The sequence below is a fragment of the Puma concolor genome, chromosome E2 (genome assembly GCF_028749965.1).
Source record: "Puma concolor isolate L17-30 chromosome E2, mPumCon1.1.hap2, whole genome shotgun sequence".
Lineage (NCBI taxonomy): Eukaryota > Metazoa > Chordata > Mammalia > Carnivora > Felidae > Puma > Puma concolor.
The window spans coordinates 4,774,937-4,787,960 of NC_141681.1; the positions used below are offsets into that span (position 1 = coordinate 4,774,937).

At 54.8% G+C, this 13,024-nt stretch overlaps 1 long non-coding RNA gene across 1 annotated transcript; it reads right to left on the reverse strand.

Annotated features, from left to right (window-relative positions):
• Nucleotides 1–10,863: 10,863 nt before the first annotated feature.
• Nucleotides 10,864–12,773, reverse strand: LOC147573322 (uncharacterized). Its single transcript, XR_015245126.1, has 2 exons — nucleotides 12,260–12,773; nucleotides 10,864–11,308 (listed from the first exon to the last, which is right to left on the reverse strand). It is a non-coding gene; the product is annotated as an uncharacterized LOC147573322 (long non-coding RNA).
• Between the last annotated feature and the right edge of the window lie 251 nt (nucleotides 12,774–13,024).

Below are 13,024 nucleotides of genomic sequence, written 5' to 3' on the forward strand. Positions count from 1 at the left end.
GACGTTAATCGTGGTCAGCCCACGCCAGCGTCCGAGACATGCCTGGGTTCCCGCCACCATCGGGGTTTCCGCGCCCTCCCTCTCCCATCTCCAGGCATCAAGGCCAGAGGACGCCACGACCATGACTGGAAACTCTTCAGGAAACCCAGCTTTTTTGGTGAAGGCTGCCACGGTGATTGCTTTCTCCCTGGGTCACGATCAGGCTTTTCCAGGGAGGCTTGGCCCGGAGTGTCACGCCCAGGGTGTGGTGTTTCCGGAAGATTCTAAACCTTTCTGTCAGCCTGGGAGGAAGCCAAGCCTCCGGATGCTGCTCATCTCCCGGGTCCCCCAGGGCCTGTGCTGGGTCCTTCTGTGAGCTGGGCCCCTGAGGGCAGCACCGCGCCCCCTGCTGGGGAGGGGCCCTCGCACACCTCCTCACGGCCCCGAGCTTCCAGATGCCCCGTGGGGCCTTGAATCTAAGCCCCATCACACCTGCCTTGACGTCTCTGTCCCCACCCCCCCCCACCCCCCCGTCTCCTCACCTGTAGATGGGAATACGAATAGCGCACGTTACGGTGCCATGGCCGGGAATGAGCTAGTAACGGTTGAGAATCCACAGTATCAACCCTTCTATCTTCGTTCTCTAAGTTGTCCACACTCCCGTTCCTATAAACGCTGTCCCTGCCAAGCATGACCCCCCTCACCACCCCACCCCAGGAAACAGTCAAATAAGTCAGTCTGTGGTCCACGTTTGAAAAGCAGGGTGCATAAGTACATCTGGTGACAGATGACCATGGATGGGGTGGGGGGGGGGACTGTAAGCGCCAGAATTTGTCCTCGCCCAGAACCCCGCGTCTGAAACCCAAGTGTCGGCAGGACCCGTATTCCCTCTGGAGCCTGAAGGCGGGGGACTCCTGCCTCCTCCGGTTTCTGTTCTGTTCGGATCTTGTCTTCTTCGAGGGATACCAGCCACGTACGATTAGAGCCACGGCAACTCTGATGGCATCTCACCTTATGGCATCTGCCAAGATCCTTCTTCCAAATATGGCCACGTTCTGAGGTTCCGGGTAGACGTGAGTTTGGGAAGGACCCTCCTCCCTCCACTCTGGACTACATGACCAAGAATGTGGCAGAAGCGATGCTTGCCCCTCGCGGAAGCCCCCCACCATTGCTGTCAGGAAGCCCAAGCCGCCCTGGGGGGGGAGGAACCAACAGCGGGCGGCAGGCCGGGACCCGCAGACGTGCCAAGTCCTAGCAGGTGCTTCGACCCAGGGACAAGCGTTAAGAACGACCTCGTCCTGGGGGCAGGTATTCGGGATCACGGTCCTCAGTTCCGTAACAGGGGTCTGGCGCTCATCAGGTCTTGCTTTCAACCCAGGCGGAAGAGGAAAATGTCCCTTCAGAAGAGAACTGCCCGTGTAAGTCGTCAGAGATCGTTATGACGATGGCTCCCAGGGAACCCTGCGTCCCCGTGTCCTGTCCCTTGCGTGACCCTGCCCCTTGGTGCATCAAGAGGTGGAGAGGATTTCTCTTGCGCGTGGGCTGGCCACGTGATTCACGTTGGCCAACAGGCCGTGGTGAAATGAGGGGAACCCGTTCCAAGCTTGGGACCGAAGGGCTGTGCAGCCTCTGCTCTCACGCTCTCAGACCGGGGACAGCTGTGGAGGAGCACAGTCCAGCTTCCTGGAGGTTGAGCGGCCACATGGAGGCAGATCAGGGCGCTGAGCTGTCAGCCAGCACCATCCGAACGACTGAACTCGGACCCCCAGCCCTACTCAAGCTGCTCGCGCGAGCCCAGCGAGACCACGGAAGGACCAGACTGCCACCCTACAGAACGTGAGAATGACACGGTGCCGTTGTTTGAAGCCCCTACAGTTTGGGATGCTTTATCGTGCAGCGAACGCTAAAAGACCTGTCATGGCGTGACCACCGTTGTCAAGGAGAGATCATTCTGAAGGCCGTCCGTTTCCCCTCCAAACAGCCAAGGCTCCAGTAAACACTCCTGGGGAATATTCCATGCTTCTGATATGGCATCCCCACCCCCACCCCTGCAAATTCACATGTTGACGTCCCAGCCCCCAGGACCTGAGAAGGGCACTGTATTTGGAGACACGTTTTTCTTTCTTAACGTTTATTTGAGAGAAAGGGAGAACAAGCAGAAGAGGGGCAGAAAATCCCAAGCAGGCTCCACGCTCAGAGGAAGGGGCTTGATCCCACAGCTTTGAGATCATGATCTGAGCTAAAATCAAGAGCTGGACGCTTAGCCAAGTGAGCCACCCACACGGCACAGGGAGATAGGTCTTTAAAAAGGTCATTAAGGAGGGGCGCCCAGCTGGCTCAGCCAGCGGACGTGTGATTCTTGATCTTGGGGTTGTGAGTTGGGGCCCCACACGGAGTGTAGATTACTTAAAAAGGAAAATCTTAGGGGCGCCCGGGTGGCTCAGTCGGTTAAGCCTCCGACTTGGGCTCGGGTCTGGATCTCACGGTTCGTGAGTTCGAGCCCCGCGTCGGGCTCTGTGCTGACAGTTCGGAGCCTGGAGCCTGCTTCTGGATCTGTGTCTCCCTCTCCCTCTGCCCCTCCCCCCACTTGCCCTCTGTCTCTCTCTCAAAAATAAACATTAAAAAAGATGAATAATAAAGCCTTCTTTAAAAAAGGTAATTAAGGTAAAACAAGTCATCCTCATGACTGGTGTGAAATCAATTTCTCTTGTTGAAGCCCCCCGGCGCCCCCTTCCCCCCGCCCCAGTCTGGCACATTGTCACAGAGCCCAAGCAGAGCCATGCAAGGCTGCGGTCCCACCTCCCTGCTTCTCCACACCTTTGAGCTGGAAACTTGAACTGACCTTGACTCAACCCCTGCTTTGTCATCAGAGGACAGGGAACCAACTGTTCCTTCCCTCTGAGGGCCCAGCTGGCCTCCAGCCCCAAGCCCCCGCCTGACGCTTAGGTGCCCACTCAGTCCTCTCAGACTAAGAGCTTACTTACAATACGGCCCTTGCAATCTGTTGTGCAGCCCACACACACACTGCAGGGCATGTGCTGTTTTCTCCCCCCTCCCTTGAAGGACCCGAGGCCCAGAGGGGCTGCTCATCCCGCATGCGTGCACAGCTGAGGCTGTGAGCCCCAGAACCTCCAGCCTGCGGTCCACCCCCGACATGGGTGCTCCTCCTCACCTCTGAGGTTCTGTGGTCGGCTGAATAACGGCCCCCGAGGAGGTCCCTTCCTGCTCCCTGGCCCCCGTGAATATTAGGTCACAGGATGCCTTCTTCTGGGGCTGTTGTGACCAAGAGCCGCAAAGGTGGGGCGGGGACAACAGAGCAACAGAAACTCGTGCTCTCCCAGCTCTGGAAGCCAGAAGTCCGGAATCGAGGTGTCGACGTGCTCCTTTCTCAGCTCCCGCTGGCCGTGGACAGTTGCTGGCGTTGTCCCCTCGGGCCCCGGTCTCTGTTTGCATCTTCGGGCGGCCGTGTTCCCGGTGCGCCCTGGTCCAGACTTCCCTTCCCTTCCGAAGACGCCGGTGCCTGCCTGGATCAGGGCCCATCCTGACCCACTGCGACCTCGGCTTGCTCCCATTTTCACACCTCGCAGACCCTGTTTCCTAACAAGGTCACGTTTGGGGGGCGGGGCGGGGCTCTGTTCTGCCACACACCGTAAAAGGGACTCTGCCGATGTGATTAAGGATCTTGAAGGGACGAGATTATCCTGCACTACCCCACGGGTCCAATGTGACCAGATGGGGAAGCGGGAGAGTCAGAGATCAGAGAGGAGGTGACGTGGGGATTGCAGCAGAGGTGGGAGCGATATGCACTGACGGCGGAGGAGGGGCCACAAGCCAAGGGACGTTGGGAGTGGGGGGGGGGGGCGCTCTAGAAGTTAGCGAAGGCCAGGAAACGGACTCTCCCTGGAGCCTCTGGAAGGAGCACAGCCAGCCCTGCCCACACCTTGACTTTGGCCCCGCGAGGCCCATCCTGGACTTGTGACCTGCAGAACTCGTTACAGGACGCGGACACAGACCCACGATCTGCTGCGTCTGCCAACGGGCACAGGGGCTGCAGAGCTGGGCCGGGGGCCCCTGCACCGCCCGTCGGCAGGAAAGCCCCACGGAGCAGCACAGCGCAGAGCGGCTTCCAGGCGGAGGGCTGTGCAGGCTGGGCAGCTCGCGGACCACACAGCACCGGCCTGGCCCGGAGTCATCCGGCTCCGAGAGGCGCCCCTTTACCAGAAGGGCCCCGGGTTTGCCCTTATGATTTTTCCAGTGATCTAGTAACACTTTCCAGATGCAAGCCCAGTCCCCCCAGTCTCAGCCTCTGCGTGGTCTGGGAGGTTCCTGTGAGCCACTCGGGGGGGGGTGGGGGGGGGGGGGAGGCTTTGGCCCTCGTGGCCGTCACGGCACCCCCCATGCCCTGGAGTGCCTGCAGGGTCCCGGTGGGCAGCAGCCGGCCTGTCACCATCTGGGGAGCCTGGACGCGCCTGCAGGAGCCCCAACAGGGCCGCGGGCAGAGAGCCCAGGGCATCCTCGGTGTCTCCCTGAGCCACCAAGCTCCACGCACCTCTCACGTGCGTGGAGGGGGCAGCCGCTCACTCAGAGGTGTGTGTACCTTCTGTAATGGGCGGGTGGGGCGGTGCGAGGAGAGCCTCCCGCCACTGGGTCTCCCTCAGCTCTCCCCTTCCTGAGATGCCAACGGGGGTGGAGCTTGGGGTCCTTGCGGTTTTGATGGGGGGACGGCCCACCCCCAGGTCCCCAGACCCATCTCTGAGGCACAGGAGCCAAGGTTAGTAATCTGGGGCCCTGCCGGAACAAGTCCCCACAAACGAGGGTGGGGGGCGCTCAAGACAACAGGGGTTTCCTCTGTCCCACTTCCGGGGGCCTGAAGTCCAAACTCAAGGCGTCAGCAGAGCCACGCACCCTCCAAGGACCTAGGGGAGAACCCTCCCTGCCTCTTCCAGCTGCTGGTGGCTCCAGGTGTCCCTGTGGCCACATCACCCCCGTCTCTGCCTCCGTCCTGTTGTAGCCTTCTCTTCCTACAAGGACACTCATCACTGTATTCTGGGGCCCACCCAGGTGATCCAGGACGATCTTGGCCTGCCTGAGAGCTCTGCTGCTGGCCTCACATCTGCAGACGCTCTGCCCAAGCAAGATCACATTCACCAGTTCTGGGAATTGGCGCTTGGATACATCCTCTTAGTGGCCCCACTCGACGCACTAGCGGGCTCGCCTCCGGCGGGTGTCCCCTTGCCAGGCTGCACGGGACGCGGTGCAGAGACCACGTCTCACGCCCGCTGCCTCCTCAGCATGAGCACAGGGCCCACAGTTGAAGGGGAAGGCCTTTTAGAAGGCCTCGTGAAATTATGTATTACTCATTTCAGCCAGAGGAAGGAAAGACAGACCTAGGAGATCCCAGCAGGACGGGCCCTCTCTGGGACAGCTTACAAGTTAAGACCGTGGGTTCTGATCACTGGACACCTCAGGCTTAAAGCCCAGCCGCTTTCTTAGGGGCCTGAGCCCCACAAAGTGGGGCTAACAACAATGTGAACCTCAGAGTGTTGTTGGGAGAAGGAGATGAGTTAATGCAGGTAAAGCTCCGGGTATGGTACCTGGCACACTGTTGGGCCCAAAATGCTCCCCCAAAATTGGTATGTCAGAGAGATGTACAGGCCACCCCAAGAACTTAACAACGTAAGAATGGAAAACACTAGTTAAGAGAAATAGCCTTTGGCCAGGGCAGTTTTGGATCATGGAATACATCGCTCCGGAGAAACAGAGGCTTAGCATGAGGGAAGGAAGGAGAACCACAGGGAAGGAAGGGGAGAGAGGTGAGCATGTCATTGCCGTTGGCTGAGCTTCTGTGCCATTACCTAGTTTCTTCCAAATTTCCAGGACTCTCCACTTTGTTCCTTTGAGGATTCCAACCATCGACACCACAACTGTGAGCTTAAGGAATAAAATGCTTCTGGTGTTAAGTGTATTCTGTTTCCTAATGGTAACCAGGAGCAAATCCAAATATGCATTGTCATACTGACCTTTTCCTTAACCAATCGTCTTGGAATTTGGTCTCATTATTTTAGGGAAAACCTCTCCTTTCTCTACATCCCCTAATGAACTTTCAACTTTGTAAATATCTGCAAGCAAATAATAAAGGTAAATTGGAATCAGACAAGCCCTGCAATTAATCCAAAAGAAGAAAAATGAGAACAAAGTATCAAAGGAGATGTGAGACAAACTGAAAACAAAGAACAAGATGGCAGGTTTGACCTCAACTAATATTTATATTAAACGTAAATGGTCTAAACAATCCAACTGAAATGCAGAGGCTATCAGATTGTATGAAAAGGCAAGGCATGATGTGCTGTCTGCAAGAAACCAACTTGAGATACAAAGCCCCAGACAGGTTAAAGCAAAGGGATGAAGGGGAGCCTGGGGGGCTCAGTCGGTTGGGCGTCCGACTTTGGCTCAGGTCACGATCTTGCGGTCTGTGAGTTCGAGCCCCGCGTCGGGCTCTGGGCTGACAGCTCGGAGCCTGAAGCCTGCTTCGGATTCTGGTTCTCCCTCTCTCTGTTCCTCCCCCTCTCATGATCTGTCTCTCTCTCAAAAATAAATAAAGAATAATAAAAAAAAAAAAAAACAAACTTTTTTTAAAGCAAATACTGTAATACTACCTTGCTGGGTTTACAGTGTGTATGGACCACAAGGGCACAAAGTTGAGGGGGGCAGGGGAGATAAATGGAAATGTACTGTTGCAATGTTCCTGCATGTTCCTGGAGTCATTCACTAGTAACCTCAACTAAGCTGCAGTAAATTAAAGATGCACAGTGAAATCCCCAGAACCACCCTGAACCATGATGGTGTTTTCCGTGGCCCCGGGGAAAAGCTTGTGAAATACACTAAGCAAAAAGTAGAGAAAAACAACATCATATCAGGGGTATAATCCTAAATACACAGGGGCACCTGGGTGGCCCAATCGGTTAAGTATCCTGCCTTTGATTGAGGCTCAAGGTCATGATCTCATGGTTCACGAATTCGAGCCCCAAGTCAGGCTCTGCATGGACAGTGTGGACTGGGATTCTCTCTCTCTCTCTCTCTCTCTTTCTCTGTCCCTCCCCCACTAGCTCACTCTCCCTCTCTCTCAAAATAATTAAAAAAAAAACAACAACTACATACCGAAATCCTAAATATATAAAAGGAACATAAAAAGGCTAAAAAGAAGGGCACCTGGGTGGCTCAGTTAAGCGTCTGACTTCAGCTTGGGTCCTGATCTCACAGTTCACGAGTTTGAGCCCCACATCGGGCTCTGTGCTGACAGCTCGGAGCCTGGAGCCTGCTTCGGATTCTGTCTCCCTCTCTCTCTGCCCCTCCCCTGACTTCGGCTCAGGTCGTGATCTCACAGTTTGTGGGTTCGAGCCCCACGTCCGGCTCTGGGCTGACAGCTCGGAGCCTGGAGCCTGATTCGGATTCTGGGTCTCCTTCTCTCTCTGCCCCTCCCCTGTTCGTACTCTGTCTCTCCGTCTCTCTCAAAAATAAATAAAACGTTAAAAAAAAAAAAAAAAAAAAGGCCAAAAAGAAATACACGGTCATGTGAATGAGATTATGGAATCGTTTCTTTCCTGCTGTTCCATGCCTGACAAAAACTGCTTACAGAGAGCATGTGTTGCTTTAGAGGGAGATGTGCAAAACAGGAAAATGAAAGAAAAATTAGTGGGAGGGAAGAGGAGAAAAAAACAAGAAGGGAGAGAGGACGGGCCAGAGGGACCGAAGGGAGGCATGTGGCAGGGCGTCCCGCAGAGGGAGGACAGAGTGGCACGTGCAAGCCGGGAGCTCCCCCCCCTCCCCCGCCCCCCCAGGGCACCGTTCAACGTAGGCTGACGGCGACCTGCCAGGACAGGGCATCCCGGGAACTTGCAGCAGAAGGACACCTACCTGTCCAACAGTCCGCACCCCTAGCTGCACCCTCTGGGCTCATTACGACCCCAGGGCAAAGGGAGGCGGGCTGCCAGCTATTCAGTAACAGCAGCAACCCGATCGAGCCCTTGCAGCTGTGCAAGCCCCCCCACCCCCGCCCCTGCCGTGACCTGTTTCTGAGATTCATCAAAATGACGGAGTCGGGGAAATTTCTGGCCCTACCTCCTTAGAACCGGACCTCTCTGAGTCAGTGCTGCTGCCCAAGACCGGGCCGGGTCAGCGGAAGGGAAGGTTAAGAAGTTCCCCAGAGTGACGTGGTTTGGCTCCATCCGAAAAGGAGCCAACTCCGGTGTGTGTCCGGCTTCCCAGAATTCTTAATCAAGCTCAGCTGGCCTGCTGTGTTTACCTGGGGCACGTCGGAGTTTTATTTTCTTCATCTACCCTAAGAGGCACCACGAAAAGGGCACCGTGTTGGAGTCTTTGCCACAGCGCTTCCTTGCTGTGTGCCCTTGGGAAAGTCACTTCCCTTCTCTGGGCCTCACTCTTCCTGCCTCTCAATGAGGTTCGTGAGCACGATCTACCCCACAGGGCTGCGGGGCAGCTACACGAGAGGACCGTGAAGTGCTTAGGACCTGGTGAGTGCCCGATGTGGAGCGTGCAAGCACGCGTTTAATGAGCGGTGGCACTCGCCGTGAGTATTAAAAATAGAGATTCTTGGCTGTGCGCGCATTCACTCCCTACATGAGTCATGCTCTGTGAGTGAGCAGAAGGAAGGAAATAACAAAGATGAAAGGCAAAAGTCAATGACACTGGAAAGAGAAAATGAGAAAAAAGCAATGAAACCAGAAACTGGTACTTTAAAAAAGACCAATAAAACTGGACAGACTTCTAGCACGATTGACAAAAGGGGGGGGGGGGAGAGATGGGGTGGGGGGTGGGGAGACACTCATGACCGATACCCAGAATAAAAGGGGCCTATCACCAGACCTCACGGACACTAACAGGGTAATGTGAGAACACTTTAAGTATCTCTATGCACATAAACTCAACGATGCAGATGAATGAGAAAAATTCCTGATAAAGCACAGACGACCAGAACGCATCCAAGATGAACCAGTCGCCCACGAGTCCTATTTCTTGGACTGTATCTTAAAGAAACTGAACTTGTAGCTAAAGACAAGAAATCTTCAGGCCCAGATGGTTTTACTGGTGAATTCTCCCAAATATTTAAAGAAGAAACAACACCAATCCTACACCAGTGTCTCCCAGAAAATAAAAGAGAAAGAAATCCTCATCAATTGATGTCGTGAGACCAGTATTATTCTGATGCCCAAACCATACGAAAACAGGACAATGTACAGACCAGTGTGTATCATGAACACAGACACAAAACTCTTCAACACATATTAGCAAACTGAATCCAGCATTACATAAAAAATAGAATCTACCGTGACCAAATGGTGTTTATCCCAGGAGTGCAAGGCTGGCAACGTTATTAGAAAAGGAAAAATAAATTGACATACTCCATCGTATTAACAGACTAAAGAAGAAAACACACGATCATATCAAAATTGGGGCAGAACAAAAAAAAGAAAAAAAAATTGGTGCAGAACAGCATTTGACAAAATTCAACACCCGTTCATGATAAAAACGCGCAGAAAGCAGAGAGAAGGGAACTTCCTTAATGTGACTAAGGACGTCTACAAAAATTCCTTAGTTAACATATACCTGATTATACCTGATGGAGAGAGACCAAGTGACCTCCCGTAGATTCGGAAACAAAATACACACACACACACACACACACACACACACACACACACACACTCTTACCATTCCTAAGCTACATTTTACTGGAAGGCCCAGCCAGCGAGATATTGCAAGAAAAAGAAACAGACTAGAACAGAAGAAACAGAACTGTCCCCGTTTGCATACATCACTGTCCACGTAGAGAATTTTAAGGAACGTGTAAAAGCAGCTGATTGAAATGAGTTGAGCCAAGTCTCAGGATACAAGGCCAACAAAGTTCAATCCTATTTCTATACACTCGCAATAAGCAAGTGATAACAGACATCTCAAAAATAACGCCATTTACGACTGCTCCTCCAAAATGAAACACTTAGGTACAAACCTAAATTTAAACATGATTGGTAGGTTTCCTGAAAGCACCCATGGAAGAAATCAAAGGCCTAAATAAAGGGAGAGGTACGGTGCTTATGGACCGGAAGATTCTACGTCACTAAGTTGCAAATTCTCCCCAGATTGATCTCTAGGTCTTGACACATTACCAAAGAAAATTCCAGCACAGTTTTTGTAGACAGAGGCAAGCTGAAAGTAAAGCCAATGGGGAAAGCAAAGGACCCAGAAGAGAGAAAATACTTGTGAGAAAGAGGAAGGTTGAACTTGCTCTGCACCTGTGCAATCTGCCCTCCCTCTGGGCTCTCCCACCATCCCCCCCCCACCCCCCCGGCTCTTATGCACAGTCTGCCCTCCCTCTGGGCTCTCCCACCCCTCCTCTTGTGCTGGGACCGGAGCGCATGCCGCTGCTTCCCTCCCAGTCCCGGGCCCCGGGCCCAGCGTCCTCCCACAGACTGTGACTTCATCAAAATGGGCGAAATTCTCACCTCCTTTCACTTCTGATCTCCCCGCAACTACAAGCCAATCATGGCCCTGAGCTGGTGCTCAGTAACGGTTTGAAGAATGAATAAATCCAACTGAAGCTGCCCCAAGACCTGATTCTGGTGATGGTTAACAGTGGACTCAGGGCGAGTATTTCTGGGCAGGGGGTGGGAGGCGGGTGGGGAAGGCTGTTTTGTGATGGCGGAGGTTTGCTAGATCAGCGACCCCCAGACCCCATCTGCACCAGCACAAATCCCCAGGAGAGGTCTCCTTAGCCGTTCACAACCGTCTACAGCCCTCCGAGCGGACTGGCAAAGCCCCTATAGACCTAGTTATTAAGTATCAACTGGGATTCAGGCTGGAACCATCCCGGGTTTGGAAAATGTTTTTCAGATCTATTTTCCAAGTGTTTCATGAAACCCCAAAGAGATTTTTCCCAGGCCTATTTTCCCCAGAAGCTGGAAACCCATAAGTATTTGAAGGAGAACTTAATCCTTAGGTTTACCCTTTTGTTTGTGCTGAGCTCACCCCAACGGAAGGGCACACGACGCCCGGGGCCTCGCACACCCCGCGTCTGAAACGTGCAATTAGACACTTGCCCTCCGGGCGCCCGCCGGGAGCCTCACGGCCCTTCTCAGACCAGCACTGAAGTCCAAGCAGGCACACGCTTGGCAGACGTGTCCCTGATTACTGGACGCAAAAGAAGTCCCCCGGGTCGCAACGAAACCAAACTGCACATCCTGGGGAACCGGGACCCTCAGTCTTCGGGAAGGGGACAGGAGGGGCTCCGGCTGGCCTGGCCTGCCAACTCCGGCTGGAAGACACAGAGAGAGGATCAAAGCATTTTTAAGCTTCCAAAAGTAAAAAACACCCATCGTAGAAACCTCGGGATACACATACAGATAGGTTCTAGCCAGCAACCTACAAAGACAAGCACTGGGGATGCTTTTAGACGAGGGTATTTGCTCTCGGGGCTCCGCCCTGGCCTTCGGGGATGGGCTCCGAAGGTGGCAAACGTGTCACGGGAAGGTGCGGTGGGGCTGCATGGACGTCGGCCCTTGGCCCCCTGGGAAAGCTTCAGGCCGGACACGGGTGGGGCTGTCCTCCCGGTGGCCAGCCTCATCCCTCCCACCAACTCCATCCAGAAAAACGGGAAACCGCTCTCTGCCCGTCCCACAAAGGCCGTGACATCGGGGTGGGAGCAAGCCGGAGGAGACGGGGTGTGCCACGACGGGCCGAACGGGGCGGCTCTGCCCAGCCCCGCGAGCTCACCTTCATTTTCCTTGTTTTCACCTGGGACTCGCGCGTTCCCCCTCTGCTCCAAGAGTCTGGGAGCATCAGGAGGACCCCGGGGGAGGACTCAACGGGACCTGTTTCGCCTGGCGTTTGACTACGCAGCGCACCTTCGATCGATGCTTTCAGGGCATTTTCAACCATGAGAGTTGATCACTTCGAGGGTAACGTGGGAGTCGATGCGGCATTACTAAAATACTGGCAGGCTCCGGCCCTATTTCCGTGACCTTAAACCTCCCTACTGTGAATTCTAACACGAGGGGACTCTGAGCTCGCCGAAAGGACTGCGCTAACCCCGCAGCGCGTTTACGACCGTGACGGGAGCGCCTCGACCGGCGTCCTCTCTCCCGGCTGGTAGTCTCGGAAGACTGGGTGACAGTGTCCGCTGACGTGCACTGTAGGGTCACCCCAGGACCTTGCACTTGCCCTCCTGAGCCCCCCACCCCCCCGCCCCAGAGAAACAGACACGCACGTGCACCAGAAGAGGACTGTCTTATTAGCTTCATGCGGCCCCTCCGTCAGCAACAGAATCACCAACACACTGTGGTCCTCCCACGTGGCTCATTTCAGAGAACTAACCCTGAGTAAAAGAAAACATTCAGAGTGCGTGGTATAGAATAGCATTTACGTGAAGGCCCAAACGGTCAAAGCTGTCCACCGCGGCAGTCCCCAACCGGGGGTGACTTGGGCCATGCAGGGAGGTATGCTGGGCTGTCACGACCCGAAGGGCTGGAAGCCAGAACGCTAAGCCCCCTAGGACGCAAGGGAGGCCACCCCTCGCCACACACAGAGAATGACCGGCCCCAGATGCCCACGGCGCCGAGCGGAGTAACGCGGGGACCCCGGGGAGCTGCGAGGGCTCCCTACGTGTCCGTGGGTGTGTCGGTACCCAGCCACCCGTGGAGCGGCACACCCCCCATCCCTGCGCTCTGTCCGCTGGGTGCAAGCTGCCCCCCCACCCAACCCCGCCAGCCCAGCACGGCGCAGCCTGGCCATCGCCCCCACTTAAGTAGGACAGGGCGTCTCGGTCGATGAATTACTTTTACTCAAGTGAAATTAAAGGGTTGGGTTGCCAGGTCTCCCAAGTCAAACACAAACCATATGAACACGCAGACTCGCGGCAGCCGCTCCGTGCTCTTTCTCAATATTTTCCAAACCACCACCGTCGCAACATGTAAAAGCACAGAAGCCTCTAGAGTTTACGCTCCGCCTCCCCCCCCCTACTCCGCGCCCAGCC